At 42.4% G+C, this 16838-nt stretch overlaps 1 protein-coding gene across 2 annotated transcripts in view; it reads right to left on the reverse strand.

Moving 5' to 3' along the window:
- LOC106590934 (uncharacterized) overlaps window positions 1-3052 on the reverse strand; it is a 45004-nt gene extending 41952 nt beyond the window's left edge. For both annotated transcript variants that reach the window (XM_045713388.2, XM_045713387.2), the window contains exon 1: window positions 2982-3052. The gene's annotated coding sequence lies outside the window, so the exon portion shown is untranslated. The remainder of the gene's footprint in view (window positions 1-2981) is intronic.
- Between the last annotated feature and the right edge of the window lie 13786 nt (window positions 3053-16838).

Here is a 16838-nt window from a genome sequence, read left to right on the forward strand (position 1 = left end):
AGCGGTTGACATGCTTCGAAGTACGGTAATGGAATATTTAGAATTTTTTTGTCACGAATTGCGCCATGCTCGTGACCCTTATTTACACTTCGGATAGTGTCTTGAACGCACGAACAAAACGCCGCTATTTGGATATAACAATGGATTATTTTGGACCAAACCAACATTTGTTATTGAAGTAGCAGTCCTGGGAGTGCATTCTGACGAAGAACATCAAAGGTAATCAAACTTTTGTAATAGTAAATCGGAGTTTGGTCAGGGCTAAACTTGGTGGGTGTCTAAATAGCTAGCCGTGATGGCTGGGCTATGTACTCAGAATATTGCAAAATGTGCTTTCACCGAAAAGCTATTTTAAAATCGGACACCTCGATTGCACAAAGGAGTTCTGTATCTATAATTCTTAAAATAATTGTTATGTTTTTTGTGAACGTTTATCGTGAGTAATTTAGTAAATTCACCGGAGGTTTGCGGGGGGTATGCTAGTTCTGAACGTCACATGCTAATGTAAAATAGTCATATGTTTGAAAAATGGAAGTTTTCGGATTTTAGAGGAGTTTGTATTTCGCGCCACGCCCATCATTGGATATTGGAGCAGGTGTTCCGCTAGCAGAACGTCTAGATGTAAGAGGTTAAGGAAGTGATTGATGTGGAGACTTGGTTTGGGGATTCCAACCTATGGCTGGAATGGATTCAGTATACAGCTAGATCAGTAGCTAAAGAAGAATGTTATGGCTCCGCAACAGCCCAACCTCAGTTGACAACCATCCCCTTTCCACTCGATGGAATTGATCTACCAAGGGGAATGGCCTGTATGGTAAAGCTGGTCATGAAGGCAGGGAAGCCAGACAATAACAGTTGCACTGATCTGCATTATCTGTATCCTATGTGCCCATTAGATCCAGACTTCCCCCTTTCACAGTCGCAGGAGGAGACTATTATTGTATGGCTTGACACAATATACACGGACGGGATGTAGGGGAAGTGAGAACACGCAATAGAACAGAGAGAGAGAAGGAGTGTTCCGTCTGGGTCCTTAGACAATAGAGCTTAAATTGATAGCATTGGGGTTCCAAGGGGGGTGCCTAATGATTTTAAAGCTAGGAATCAGATATTGGCTGGATTGGAATCAAGCATCTTCTGTTGGTCAACCCTCAATAAAAATGTAGATTGGATAAATTATATTTATTATAACCAACAGCAGTTCATCAACTATACTAGAGATGCAATAAAAGGATTAGCAGAACAGACAGAGGCAACTAGTTTGATGGCTTGGCAGAATAGAATAGCATTGGATATGTTACTGGTGGAGAAGTGTGGTGTGTGTGTGATATTCGGATCAATGTGCTGTACTTTCATCCCAGATAACACAGCTCCAGATGGATCAGTGGCCCCGCCCTGGCAGGTTTAACCACATTGGCTAACGAGTTAGTAGAGAACTCTGGGGTGGATACCTCACTGACTGGGTGATGCGATAGTATGTTTGGAAAAATGGAAAAATGTTATAATCACTGTGTTATGGGCTGCTTTCACCTGTATGAGTGTGTTTGTGTTGTATGGTTGTTGTTTGGTCCCGTGTGCGAGAGGTCTCATTTCCAGGGTTCTGGAGAGATTGATAACGGAGCAGATGGGCAACCGGAATGATGCCTTGATGGAAGTAACCCCAGTGGATACTGAATCAACCTCTGGGCAAAAGAAGGGTCTGTCTGAGGACGACCCTTGGTTTGCTGTTGAGGAAGTGGTTGAATAAAGCTTATCCAAAATGTTCTTATATGTATTGAATGTAGTGGCAGGTGGATGTGAAGGTTTTAAGTTCTGGGACAAAGAGTCTGTCCCACACATGTTAGGTGTAGCCCCTGCCGCAAGAAGGTCTTCTTTTTATACGTTTTGAATAATATGTTCTGAATATATCCTGTGTACTATTTGTCTTTCCTGATGTGAGGGTTTGAAGTTCCTGGGTGACTGGTAGTCAACCTAGTACAGGTTAGGTGTAGCCGGAAGGACGTGAAGGTTTTTAACTAATCATATAATCCTTAAATTGGTAATTTACAATTGTGTTGAGTGACATCCTAGGGGGTGTCAAAAGGGGGAATCTCAAAATTTCCCTGAAATTTTAAGAACTTACGTATTCACACCTATCAGGTGTGAAAAGGGGGATTGTTAGGGTTTGACCAAATATTTGTGTGCATATCCTATATAATATAACAATTTGTTTGCATAACCTATATAATATAACACAGATGCTATAATAATAAGTTTATTAACCATTCAAGTGTTTGCATTAATTAAAGTACAAATAAATCTGAAGTTACTATGTGCTGACTATTTTGTTCTGATACCAGATCGAATTGACGCAACTTAACAATACACATAACATTAGCTAGCAAGCCAGCCAGCTAATGTTAGCTAGCTAACAGTACACTAACTTGACATTAGGTTTATGCAGTTTTACTACTTGATACATAAAAAAAGCTGTGTTTGACACGATTACCTAGGCATACTGACCAGCTCCAATAGACAGACGTGTGCTATATGGAAAACCAATCCAAACTCATCTCTCGGCATGTCCAGCCCACTCATTATCTAAGCCAATCATGGCTAGTGGGGAGGTTGCTCACTTTTTCTGTGGCTAAACCAACTTGGCTCGAAATGTAACAATTTTATTTGTATTTACAGATGACATACACATTTGATATTAAGGCACATTAAATTTCACATGTTCGCAATCTGATAAAACATTTTTTTACGTTCAAACGGCACTCCTGTGAAGTCGTGACTTGCGACATACGCCTAGTTTCCTGAATCGGGTCACAAATGCACATCACAAATGTGACTGACCAGCTCAAACCGGTCTTATGTATCAACGTTTGAAATTGTGTTTTTTACATTGGATGAAAGTAACAAGAAGTAAAATGATACATTACCCTCAAGTATATGACTTCTAACCAAAAACTATATTTCAAGATATTGTCAAGAGTACTTACAGAGTGAAGTGAAGGGGAGAGGTCTTGTACAGTGAGTCAACTTACTGGCAGTGTGTGGGAACTGTGTCAGTTCTGTGGTTGACACATATTTAAAGTAGTCAGGACAGGAAAAGCTGGTATAGAACTGTCCTTTCCTTCCTCTTTAAGACCTTAACTGTTGACCCTTGTGTACACTACTGGTAGTAAAGGCATCTGTCATGCCCTGACCTGAGAGAGACGGTTTATTTCTCTATTTTATAAGGTCAGGGTGTGGGGTGGGCATTCTATGGTTTATATTTCTATGTTTTGGCCAGGTATGGTTTCCAATCAGAGGCAGCTGCCTATCGTTGTCTCTGATTGGGAACTATACTTAGGCAGCCCTTTTTCCCTCCTTGTGTTGTGGGATCTTTTTTTGTACTGCTGTGTAAAGCCTGCAAGACGTGACGGTCGTGTTCCATTGTTTATTATTTTGTTTTAGTGTTCAGAGTTCAAATAAAGATCAAGATGAACACATACCACGCTGCACCTTGGTCTACTCCTTTTGACGATCATTACAGCATCAGTATAATCACCATAGTGTTGCTGTATTGACTGTGTAGGCTGGTGTTTCTTAATCCTGGTCCTGGTGTGTTTTTATTAGTCACAGACCATTGTGAAACATTTAGACTGTTGCAAAATGTTTTGAAATTGAAACTGTTCACCCAGTCGGAAAAAGTTTCGCAACAAAAACAGTGTCTATTGGACAAAATCAGGTAGGTCCCTTCCCGTTTTCTTTCTGTTTGCTCTGTTTGGTTACTAGAGTATACAGTAGACAGTTTATGTTACAAAACATTTTGCAACAGAACAAACGTTTGGCAAATTGTATTAGTTCTTTCCCTATCAGCAGCACACACTTGATTCCACATAAAAAAGTAACATTTAAGCACACAAACACTGATTTCTGTAGTCGTACAACATGCCACTCTCATATGTGTTGTATGTGGCAGGAACTCCAGACCATCATGGTTTATAAAGGGAAAACCAGCCATGTCGCGGACAGCGGCGTCTTGCAACCTGATCAGCAAAACACCTTCTTCGCCCACTTTGAGGATAACACAGTGCCGCCGACATGTGCCACTCCCGTGGCCGATGTGAGTAAGACATTTAAGCGTGTTAACCCTAACAAGACTGCCGGCCCAGACGATATCCCTAGGCGTGTCCTCAGAGCATATGCAGATCGGCTGACTGGAGTTTTTAAGGACATATTCAATCTCTCCCTATCCCAGTCTGCTGTCCCCACTTGCTTCAAGATGGCCACCATTGTTCCTGTACCCAAGAAAGCAAAGGTAACTGAACTAAATGACTATCACCCCGTAGCACTCACTTCTGTCATCATGAAGTGCTTTGAGTTAAGGATCATATCACCTCACCCTTACCCGACACCCTAGACTAACTGCAACTCGCATACCGCACCAATAGATCCACGTATGATGCAATCGCAATCACACTGCACACTACCAAATACCATCTAGACAAGAGGAATATCTACTGCGTGGAAGAATGAAGCTCATTGAGTACAGCTCAGCCTTCAACACCATAGTACGCTCCAAGCTCATCATTAAGCTTTGGGCCCTGGGTCTGAAACCTGCCCTGTGCATCTGGGTCCTGGACTTTGACGGGCTGCCCCCAGGTGGTGAAGGTAGGAAACACACCTCCACTACGCTGATCCTAAACACAGGGTCCCCACAAGGATGCGTGCTCGGCCTCCTCCTGTACTCCCTGTTCAACCATGGCTACGTAGCCACTCACGCCTCCAACTCAATCATCAAGTTTGCAGACGACACAACAGTGGTATGCCTGATTACCAACAACGACGAGACAACCTACAAGGAGGAGATGAGGGCCCTGGTGCAGTGGTGCCAGGAAAATAATCTCTCCCTCAATGTCAACAAAACGAAGGAGCTGATCATCGACATCAGGAGACAGCAAAGTGAACACACCCCCATCCATATCGATGGGGCTGCATTGGAGAAGGTGACAAGATTCAAGTTCCTCGACTTACACATCACTGACAATCTGAAATGGTCCACCCACACAGACCGTGTTGGGAAGAAGGCGCTACAGTGCCTCTTCAACCTCAGGAGGCTGAAAAAATTTGACTTGACCCCAAAAACCCTCATAATCTTTTACAGATGCACTCTTGAGAGCATCCTGTCGGGCTGTATCACTGCCTGGTATGACAACTGCACCGTCCGCAACCACAGGTCTCTCCAGAGGGTGGTGCAATAAATTCAACGCGTCACCGGGAGCACACTGCATGCCCTTCAGGACATCTACAGCACCCGGTGTCACAGAAAGGTCAAGAAGATTGTCAAAGACCTCAGCCACCCGAGCAATGGCCCGTTCACCCCGCTATCATCCAGAAGGCGAGGTCATTACAGGTGCATCAAAGCTGCGACCGAGAGACTGAAAAACAGCTTCTATCTCAAAGCCATTAGACTGTTAAATAGCCATCACTAGCTGGCTACCACCCAGTTACTCCATCCTGCACCTTAGAGGCTGCTGCCCTATGTTAATAGGCATGGAACACTGGTCACTTTGAAAATACTGTTTTAGCCATTTCATATGTATATACTGTGCTCTAGTCAAGTTCATTCTATTGAACTAGTGCTGTACATATATTATTCTATATATATATATATAAAAAAGAAAAAAGAAAAAGAAATGAAATATATATATATATATATATATATATATATATATATATATATATATATATATATATATATATATATATATATATAAATGCCAACATCGGTATCGGCCCGATGTCTAGTTTAACGCCGATGTGCAAAACCGATGACAAAGCTGATGTGCATACCTATATAACGTAGTTGCATGACGTAATGATGCCACATAAAATGTGGCACTACACATGCAACACAGCATTCCTAACCTAGCCCACAATGTCTGCTGTGTGGATTGATCAGTCAACAAGTTGAGCAGTCATTTGGTGCTACACAGCGACACAACTCAAAGGCGAAATCCATTAATGCCAAGATAATGGAGTTCATTGCCCTTGACAATCAACCATTCTCTGTCGTGGGTGATGTTGGCTTTCGCCAACTGGTCAAACACCGGTACACACTACCAAGTGCACTACTTTTCAGATGTTGCCCTTCCGGAGTTACACAGTGATAGCATCACTGCTACTAGCTTCACGACATACATACTATGGAATGCCATCTGGTTCTTTGCGTGTCATAAAAGATACAGTAGCACTGTCAAAGCTGTACAAAAAGTCACAAACAAGCAAACACCGGCCACGAACGATGTGTTTACAATACCGCATTGGTAATAAAGCATCATTTGTTTGACCACAACTTCTGGGGTAGCTAGCTTTAGCTTGGTACCTAGCTAGCACTATTGGAACCAGCCTGAAAACAATGACCAGTAGAAACTGCAGTCATTTTCATTATTCTTAGCAATGATTTAGGAATCCTTGTGAGTAAGTTTTAGCTAGGTTGCCACTTGTTCGCCTATTGAAATTGAACTTCAGTTCATGAAAATAAATAGCTAGCCAGCTACTTAACCCTGTTGCCCAAAGCTAATGTTATAAGCAGCCAGCAAGCTTCATCTGGCTAGTGAGGCTCAACCGGACCGGGTTATGTGTTGTGAAGCTAGCCACAATAAGGATTAGGCATAATAGTGGAATTTGCAGTTTGCCTTCAAAATAAAAGTATGCCATTGACAGTGATGCAAATTAAGAGAAATAGTATTGTTTTGAAGGCTAACTGCAAAGTCAACCATTGTGACTAATCCTTATTGTGGCTAGCGTCACATAGATGGGGCCGACCACCATTAATCAAATAAGAACTGTCTTATAAATTAGGGTTATTTTAGATGATGACACCTAGCTATATAGTTAGCTAGCTAACTATAGCTACTGAAACAGATTATGTCATTTTGCTATGTTTTTGGGGAAGAACATTGTTTGCATCCATGAGCTAGCTAGATTTTTTTTATAACCAGCACTGTAAGTGCACAAGACAACTTTGCCAGCATCATGGCATACGTATCGATTAATCGTTGTGACATATGAAATACGAGTGATAGTGTAATAACTATGTAAAAAATGTATGAACGAGTTAAATTGTTATGTGACATAAAGTCATTCAGGTCCTGATTGGTCAACAAGCTTATTTGACACGTCAAATAGTGTTATTTGACGCATATCTTTTTTGACATGCAAAGACCCAAACGGCGTTCCATAGCAAAGACCCAAACGGTGTTCCATAGAAATCCTGGCTAAGAAAGAAACGACTGAACAATGAAACAGCACAGCAAGTAAGTGATAGAAATAGGTTTTGATTATGTTTTACTGGTAATGGGGACATACGTAAATGCCAACAAAATTACTTTTTGGTCGGTGTGTTTGTGTGTGTGACCTTAACCAGGCAAGTCAGTTAAGAACAAATTCTTATTTACAATGACGGCCTACCCCGGCCAAACCCAGACGACGCTGGGCCAATTGTGCGCCGCCCTATGGGACTCCCAAACACGGCCAGATGTGATAAAGCCTGGCTTCGAACCAGGGACTTGTAGGGGGTGGGTCCCAAAGACCCTCCTCATTATTGATTAAGGCGACCTTGAGATTCATATGCTTTGCTGCAGGCCTTATAATAAGATACTGTTGCTATGTGTCTAAAAACTCTGCCAGTAAACATTGCACAAGCTGTCTATATTTGTCTTTGTGGTTAAGCCCTGGCTGTTGCGAGAGTGTGCTTGTAGGCTAGGTCTGAGTCAGACCGAAACTAGATAAAGAGAAGTAACCACTGTTTGGTTTTGATATTTTGATCTTGGGAGAGTGGACAATTCTAATAAATTCAGAGAAGCTACTGTACTAGGTTGCCTTATAAGGTAACCTCAGCTTATTGATACACACATACATTGACGTAGGTGATCATACCACTAATGTAACGCCCTGGCCATAGAGAGGGGTATTTTGTTCTTTATTTTGGTTAGACCAGGGTGTTACATTGGGTGGGCGTTCTATGTTCTTTTTCTAGGTTTTTTGTATTTCTTTGTTTTGGGCCGTGTGTGACTCCCAGTCAGGCACAGCTGAAGTTCGTTGTTGTTGATTGTGAGTCACACATAAGGAGCAGGTTTTTCCTTTGGGTTTTGTGGGGGATTGTTTTATGTCTCGTTCGTTTTGACCAGACAGGACTGTTAGCTTTCGTTGCTGTTTGATGTTTTGTTATTAGTGGTTCATTTTATTAAATATTTATAATGAACCCACAACCTCCGCTGCATCTTGGTTTTCTTGCGACGACAGCCGTTACAGAATCCCCCATCCAGAAACGGACCAAGCAGCGGAGGAAGGAGAAGAGCTATCGGGACTCATGGACGTTGAAAGAAGTGGAGAGAAGCTATCTGGAGTCGTGGACTTGGGAGGAAATCCTGGACGGTAAAGGACCATGGGCTCAGGCTGGGGATTATCGCCGCCCCCAGTGGGAGATCGAGGCGGCGAGAGCTGAGAGGCGCTGGTACGAAGAGAGGGAGCGCAACGGACACGGGAGGCAGCCCCCAAAACATTTTTTGGGGGGGCACACGGGGAGATTGGCGGAGTCAGGCGTTAGACCTGAGCCAACTCCCCGTGCTTACAGGAGGCAGCGCAGTACTGGTCAGGCACCGTGTTATGCGGTAAAGCACACGGTGTCCCCAGTATGCGTTGATAGCCCGGAGCGCTACATGCCAGCCCCCCGCAAGTGCCAAGCGAGAGCAGGCATCGAGCCAGGACAGGTTGTGCCAGCTCAGCGCGTCTGGTCTCCAGTGCGCCTCCTCGGTCCAGGTTATCCTGCGCCGGCGTTGCACACTGGGTCTCCAGGGCGCTGGGAGGGTCCAGTTCGCCCAATGCCTGCTCTCCGCCCGTGCCGGGCCAAAGTGGGCATTCAGCCTGGAGTAAGTATGTCGAGCGTCCGTACCAGAACTCCAGTGCTCCCCCACAGCCCGGTTTGTCCTGTGCCTCCTCCTAGGTCCAGGCCTCCAGTGGGTCTCCCCATCCTGGTCCGTCCTGTGCCTCCTCCCAGGACTAGGCCTCCAGAGTGGCCCGCTTGTCAGGAGCTGCCAGAGTGGCCCGCTTGTCAGGAGCTGCCAGAGTGGCCCGCTTGTCAGGAGCTGCCAGAGTGGCCCGCTTGTCAGGAGCTGCCAGAGTGGCCCGCTTGTCAGGAGCTGCCAGAGTGGCCCGCTTGTCAGGAGCTGCCAGAGTGGCCCGCTTGTCAGGAGCTGCCAGAGTGGCCCGCTTGTCAGTAGCTGCCAGAGTGGCCCGCTTGTCAGTAGCTGCCAGAGTGGCCCGCTTGTCAGGAGCTGCCAGAGTGGCCCGCTTGTCAGGAGCTGCCAGAGTGGCCCGCTTGTCAGGAGCTGCCAGAGTGGCCCGCTTGTCAGGAGCTGCCAGAGTGGCCCGCTTGTCAGTAGCTGCCAGAGTGGCCCGCTTGTCAGTAGCTGCCAGAGTGGCCCGCTTGTCAGGAGCTGCCATCGCCGCCCGCCAGCTGGGCGCAGCCAGGGTCATCCGCCAGTCGGGCGCAGCAAGGGACACCCGCCAGCCGGGCGCAGCCATCGCCGCCCGCGCCAGCCGGGCGCAGCCAGGGTCGTCCGGCAGCCGGGCGCAACCAGGGTCGCCCGCCAGCCGGGCGAAGTCAAGGTCGCCCACCAGACCTTCGGCGCGGCCAGGTGCGCCACCTAAGAGGGCGACGCCAAGGGTGGGGCAGAGGCCACCCTCGGCGGCCGGAGTCTGCACCTGGGGGGTACTGTAACGCCCTGGCCATAGAGAGGGGTTTTTTGTTCTTTATTTTGGTTAGGCCAGGGTGTTACATTGGGTGGGCGTTCTATGTTCTTTTTCTAGGTTTTTTGTATTTCTTTGTTTTGGGCCGTGTGTGATTCCCAGTCAGGCACAGCTGAAGTTCGTTGTTGCATTAAACCTGTTGTGGACAGACGGAACCCCTAGCCAACAGCCAATGGAACAGCGGGGCGCGAAATTCAAAACATCAAAAATCTAATAATTAAAATTTCTCAAACATATGACTATTTTACAGCATTTGAAAGATACACTTCTCCTGAATCCAACCACGTTGTCCAATTTCAAAAAGGCTTTACGGCGAAAGCAAAACATTAGATTATGTTAGGATACCACCACAGCAAAAAAAAAACAACACAGCCATTTTCCTAGCACGGACAGCCACTTTCCAAGCAAGGGTAGCCGTCCAAAAGCACAAAACCAGCTAAAATTATGCACTAACCTTTGACGATCTTCATCAGATGACACTCCTAGGACATTATGTTAGACAATACATGCATTCTTTGCTCTATCAATTTATATCCAAAAAAACAATTTTACATTGGCGCGTGACGTTCAGAAAATGTATTCACCCCAAAATTTCCGGTGAATGGGCACATCACTTTACAGAAATACTCATCATAAATGTTGACAAAATATACAACAATTAAATTAAGAAGTATATATAAACTACTAATTTATGCAACCGCTTTGTCAGATTTCAAAATAACTTTACGGAGAAAGCACATTGTTCAATGTTCTGAGTACTGAGCCCCAAGCTATAGAGTTAGCCGTCCAGCCATGGCTTCCACAAAACTCTAAAATATGTTAAAAATATTTTATTACCTTTGCTGATCTTCGGCTGAATGCACTCGGAAGGTTTCCTACTTCCACAAGAAATGTTCGTTTGTTCGATAAAGTCCATCATTTATGTCGAAATAAATCCGTTTTGATGGCGTGTCCAGATCACCATTCCAAAATGCATCTATCCACCATTGACGAAAAGTTATAAAGTTCCCTCAGCGTTTGTAGAAACATGTCAAACCATGTTCACAATCAATCTTTAGGGTGTTTTTAACGTAGAATTTCGATAATATTCCAACCGGACAATAGCAGATTCATTACAGAAGAAAAAGAAAAAATGACTAGCCCTGCGTCACTGTGCACGAGGTAAGTCAATGACCCCAGCCCAACCACTTACTGTTCCGGGTATCATTCAATTAAATTGCATTGTAGAAGCCTCAAACAAGGTTCTAATGACTGTTGACATCTAGTGGAAGCCTTAGGAAGTGCAATATGACATCACAGACACTGTAGTTTGGATAGAACATCATTTGAAATGACTACAACCCTCAGAGGTCAAACTTCCTGGTTGGATACCTCTCAGGTTTTTGCCTGCCATATGAGTTCTGTTATACACACAGACATCATTCAAACAGTTTTAGAAAATTCAGAGTGTTTTCTATCCAAATCTACTAATATGCATATCCTACCTTCTGACTCTGAGTAGGAGGCGGTTTAATTTCGGTACGTTTTTCATCCGGCCGTGAAAATACTGCCCCCTATAGTGAAGAGGTTAACCTGTTAGGGCTAGGGGGCAGTATTGACGCGGCCGGATAAAAAACATACCCGATTTAATCTGGTTACTACTCCTGCCCAGTAACTAGAATATGCATATAATTATTGGCTTTGGATAGAAAACACCCTAAAGTTTCTAAAACTGTTTGAATGGTGTCTGTGAGTATAACAGAACTCATATGGCAGGCCAAAACCTGAGAAGATTCCATGCAGGAAGTGGCCTGTCTGACAAGTTGTTGTTCATCTTGGCTCTTTTTATTGAAGACTGAGGATCTTTGCTATAACGTGACACTTCCTACGGCTCCCATAGGCTCTCAGAGCCCGGGAAAAAGCTGAATGATATCGAGGCAGGCTCTGGCTGAAACACATTATCGCGTTTGGCAAGTGGCCGATCAGAGTACTATGGGCTTAGGCGCGTGCCCGAGTCGACCCCATGCTTTATTTTCTTTCGTCTGTTTACCTAAACGCAGATTCCCGGTCGGAATATTATCGCTTTTTTATGAGAAAACTGGCATTTTTTGTTCCATCAAGTTCATATTTATATCCAAAAACAGCATTTTACAGTAGCGGTGAAATTCAGATTTTTTTCTTCTCTGAAATGCTTCCGGTGAACAACGTTACAAATTACAAAATTACCATTCGAAAACATTGGTAAATTATAATATTGTCATTCAAATATTCATAGTTTAACATTTCGTAAATGCTACTGCATTGCCAGATTTCAAAATAACTTTACTGGGAAATCACAATATGCAATAAACCGGGTGCTGTGCTAAGAACAATAGGCTAGGCTATACAGGTCAGCACCATCTTGTAACCATGTAATATCAAAATTACTATTGTCAATAATCCCTTACCTTTGATTATCTTCATCCATTGGCACTTCCAGGAATCCCATGTCCACAACAAATGTGGTTTCTTTCAACAAAGTTCATAATTGATGTCCAAATAACTCCAAGTTGTTAGCGCTTCGGTAGGCTACTAAAAAGTAGCGCGGGGGGGGGGGAGTCACGGCGAAAAGTAAAAAAAATAATCTATTTACGTTCGTTCAAACATGTCAAACGTTGTTTAGCATCAATCTTTAGAGCCATTTTTAACATGAAACATCAGTAATGTTTCAACCCGACCTCTCCTGTGTCTTGAAAAACGTACTTGAAAAATGTATCGCATCACATGATTGCGCAGGTGCAGCCAATAATGAAGTGATGACATCCCAGGGAGGTCAACTTCTCTTCCTTGTCATCCGGTCTCTGTTCATCATAGACGCTTCAAACAACTTTATAAAGATCGTTGACATCTAGTGGAAGCCGTAGGAAGTGCGAAATGAATCCTTTGTCACTGTGTTATCTATAACAATGACTCAAAAAAAATAGTACAGCCACAAAATTATTATTTTTTTCTCAGGTTTTTGCCTGCCATATGAGTTTTGTTATACTTACAGACACCATTCAAACAGTTTTAGAAAATTCTGAGTGTTTTCTATCCAAATCTGGTAATAATATGCATATCCTAGCTTCTGAGTTGGTGTAGGAGGCAGTTAAAAATGGGCACATATTTTTTTCAAAATTCTCAATACTGCCCCCTAGCCCCAACAGGTTAAACAGCGGTTGACATGCTTTGAAGTACGGTAATGGAATATTCTGAATTTTTTTGTCACGAATTGCGCCATGCTCGTCACCCTTATTTAACCTTTCGGATAGTGTCTTGAACGCACGAACAAAACGCCGCTATTTGGATATAACAATGGATTATTTGGGACCAAACCAACATTTGTTATTGAAGTAGAAGTCCTGGGAGTGCATTCTGACGAAGAACAGCAAAGGTAATAACATTTTTCTTATAGTAAATCTGACTTTGGTGAGTGCTAAACTTGCTGGGTGTCTAAATAGCTAGCCCTGTGATGCTGGGCTATCTACTGAGAATATTGCAAAATGTGCTTTCACCGAAAAGCTATTTTAAAATCGGACATATCGAGTGCATAGAGGAGTTCTGTATCTATAATTCTTAAAATAATTGTTATGCTTTTTGTGAACGTTTATCGTGAGTAAATTCACCGGCAGTGTTCGGTGGGAATGCTAGTCACATGCTAGTCACATGCTAATGTAAAAAGCTGGTTTTTGATATAAATATGAACTTGATTGAACAAAACATGCATGTATTGTATAACATAATGTCCTAGGGTTGTCATCTGATGAAGATCATCAAAGGTTAGTGCTGCATTTAGCTGTGGTTTGGGTTTATGTGACATTATATGCTAGCTTGAAAAATGGGTGTCTGATTATTTCTGGCTGGGTACTCTGCTGACATAATCTAATGTTTTGCTTTCGTTGTAAAGCCTTTTTGAAATCGGACAGTGTGGTTAGATTAATGAGAGTCTTGTCTTTAAAATGGTGTAAAATAGTCATATGTTTGAAAAATTGAAGTTTTTGCATTTTTGAGGTATTTGAATATCATGCCACCTAGCCCATAGAGGTTAAGGAGAAGTGTATCTTTAATTCTGTACATAACACTTGTATATTTTATCAAAGTTTATGATAAGTATTTCTGTAAATTGATGTGGCTCTCTGCAAAGTCACTCGGTGAAAACCCGAGGAGAATCCATCCGGAATGTTTTTGGGGGGAGGTGACACGATTTAAAATGCCTGTCTATGGGGAAATCATTGGAATACCTCCCAGATTGCAGTTCCTAAGGCTTCCACTAGATGTCAACAGTCTTTAGAAAGAGTTTCAGGCTTGTTTTTTGAAAAATGAGCTAGAATTTGTACTTTTTCTAGGTGGCTCTCAATTTGACTGTAGTATTGTGGCATGCGTGGATGAGGGCGCGCACTTCGTTATTTATTTCCGGTAATGAACATACTATTCTCCGTATTAATTTTTATTGATTAGAACGTTGTTGGACTTGTTTGGACGAAGTTTCTTGTTAACTTTTGGGATTCCTTTATATGCATTTTGAACGAGGGAATCAGGTGGATTACTGAATCAAGCGCACCAACTAAACTGACTTTTTTGGGATATAAAGAAGGACTTTATCGAACAAAACGACCATTTGTTATGTAGCTGGGACCCTTAGGATTGCAAACAGAGGAAGATTTTCAAAGGTAAGTGTTTTATTTTATCGCTATTTCTGACTTTCGTGATGCCTCTGCTTGTTTGGATAATGAGGGCGCTGTCCTCAGATAATCACATGGTATGCTTTCGCCGTAAAGCCTTTTGGAAATCTGATTAAGCGATTAGATTAACAAGAAGTTAAGCTTTTAAACAATGTAAAACACTTGTATTTTCATGAATGTCTAATGTTACAATATTTGTATTTTGAATTTCGCGCTCTGCAATTTCACCTGATGTTGGCGAGGTGGGACGCTAGCCCAAAGAGTTAAACAATGCCATTTTATATAATGTTTACATACCCCACATTACTCATCTCATATGTATATACTGTACTCTATACCATCTACTGCATCTTGCCTATGCCGCTCGGCCATTGCTCATCCATATATTTATATGTACATATTCTTATTCATTCCTTTACACGTGTGTATAAGGTAGATGTGAAATTGTTAGATTACTTGTTAGATATTACTGCATGGTCGGAACTAGAAGCACAAGCATTTCACTACACTCGCATTAACATCTGCTAACCATGTGTACGTAACAAATAATATTTGATTTGATTTGATGTCCTCATTCATTTGGACAGTAATATATAATGCCAATATAATATTCTGTTACACTGTGGGCCCTTGAACAGTACTGGTTCCTAATAATAATGTCCTCAATAATGTTGGGCTAATATCAACATAACAAACTGACAATACATCAGATAGAATGGTGAAACACAACACTGGCTACTTGACAAAGTCACATTTAAGCACCAAACACTGTAAAACATGCCGCTGTCATATTCTGTTACACTGTTGACCCTTGTGTAAATTGCTGTAGTAGTCTTAGCTAGCAGTATTGAATGCTGCTGTTCATATTGTATATTCTAATGTAGCCCCTTATTCATATATAGTCTAAAGAAGCATGTTGTCCATATATAGTCTAATTTAGCCTGTTATCCATATATAGTCTAATGTAGCCTGTTATCTATATATAGTCTAATGTAGCCTGTTATCCATATATAGTCTAATGTAGCCTGCAGTCCATATACTATTCTGTGAATATAAAGTGCTAATGAAGTACATACCGTATAATGTCCATATAAAGAACTCTGATATGGTTCAGGCTGTAGAGGTCTATGGATGACAGGAAGGTGATGCTGAGTCACTTCATCTAATCCAACAACACTTACTGGCAGTGCAGAGAAATAAGAAGTAGCCTACTGTAAGTGCTGTGGTTGACACATGTTAACCTCTCTAGGGTAGGGGGCAGTATTTTCACGGCCGGATGAAAAACGTACCCAAAATAAACGGCCTACTACTCGGGCCCAGGAACTGGAATATGCATATTATTAGTAGATTCGGATAGAAAACACTCTGAAGTTTCTAAAACTGTTTGAATGATGTCTGTGAGTATAACAGAACTCATATGGCAAGCAAAAACCTGAGAGAAATCTAAGCAGGAAGTGAGAATTCTGGTGCTTGTAGTCCTTTCAAGTAATTGCCAATCAAACACACGGTGAGTTAGGGTACATTTTGCACTTCCTAAGACTTCCAATAGATGTCAACAGTCTTTAGAAAGTTGTTTGAAGATTCTATGGTGAACACAGAGCCAACAAAGGAAGTTGGAAGCTGTTGACCCGACTGTTCATTGGGGCGCATTCATTAGAGTTGGGACCTCTGGTTCCAAAACCTTTTTCAAGACACAGGATGGGTCCGGTTGGAATATTACTGAATTTTCACGTTCTAAAGGCCCTAAAGATTGATGCTTTACAACGTTTGACATGTTTGAACGAACGTAAATAGATTTTTTTTTGTTACTTTTCGTCGTGAAATTTTGGGGGCGCTTCCTACACTTGGAGTAGCTGAACTGAACGCGCGAACAACAAGGAGCTATTTGGACATAAATTATGAACTTTATCGAATAAAACAACATTTATTGTGGACCTGGGATACCTGGAAGTGCCTTCTGATGAAGACTATTAACTTCTATGGGCTACGTGGGACGCTAGCGTCCCACCCGCGGTACACACTATCAACAGCCAGTGAAATATCAGGGCGCCAAATTTGAAAACAACTAAATGTCATAATTCAAATTTCTCAAACATACAACTATCTTACACCCTTTGAAAGATAAACATCTCCTTAATCTAACCACGTTGTCCGATTTCAAAAAGGCTTTCCCGCGAAAGCATAAAGTTAGAATATGTTAGGACAGTACATTCACAAAACATTACACACAGCTATTTTCAATGCAAAGACAGGCTTCACCAAAAGCAGAAAACCAGCTAAAATTATGCACTAACCTTTGACAATCTTCATCAGATGACACTCCTAGGACATTATGTTAGACAATAAATGCATTTTTTGTTCTATCAAGTTCATATTTAT

This window comes from Salmo salar, chromosome 02, assembly GCF_965601325.2.
Source record: "Salmo salar chromosome 02, fSalSal1, whole genome shotgun sequence".
In the NCBI taxonomy this organism is placed as follows: Eukaryota; Metazoa; Chordata; class Actinopteri; order Salmoniformes; family Salmonidae; genus Salmo; species Salmo salar.